Source organism: Penaeus monodon, chromosome 33, assembly GCF_015228065.2.
Source record: "Penaeus monodon isolate SGIC_2016 chromosome 33, NSTDA_Pmon_1, whole genome shotgun sequence".
NCBI classification, from domain to species: domain Eukaryota; kingdom Metazoa; phylum Arthropoda; class Malacostraca; order Decapoda; family Penaeidae; genus Penaeus; species Penaeus monodon.
Window position 1 is genome coordinate 25,992,976 of NC_051418.1, and position 588 is coordinate 25,993,563.

The following is a 588-nucleotide window of genomic DNA, read 5'->3' on the forward strand; positions in this document are numbered from 1 at the left end:
TCATGAGCTGTAATAAATTAATTCTAAATACTGTCTAGGACAGTTGTGTAAAAATTGTTGTTATTCTTTAATAGATATACAAATATTATTAATAAAATACTCATGTAGACCACACATTATATAACATGGAAAATTATGGGCTTAAATTTCATAGTAAAAGAAATAATGCCTATGTACAATTATAGCGGTACATCACTTTCATAAACCATCATATCAGAATACACTGTAAGTTGAAAATTTGAGAACATTTAAAATAAAAAAAAAGTAGCAAAAAATTTACTTCTATATGCTATATGGAAACTTATTTGTATTCTAGATGTGATATAGTGACTTTTTCATAAATGTTGTCATTGTTAATATAGGGGGAAAAATACTACTCATATGATACAGTTGTTTACTAATTAATTTTTTTGATTATATGAACAAAATGCTTTTTAATTTTGAATTGCAAAAAAATGTTGTTGGATGTAGTGCCACTTGACTAGATATAGTAGTATTATATTTTCTGTATCATATGCCTAGCTTAAGATTATTGTTTTTCTTCTGTTTTTGTTCTTGCCGTTTAGATAATATTTCCAATGATGGCTG

General features: G+C 25.5%; 1 protein-coding gene across 1 annotated transcript in view; it reads left to right on the forward strand.

The window, feature by feature from the left end:
- LOC119594190 (TELO2-interacting protein 1 homolog) overlaps positions 1-588 on the forward strand; it is a gene marked incomplete in the record, with an annotated part of 11,250 nt that overhangs the window by 7,030 nt on the left and 3,632 nt on the right.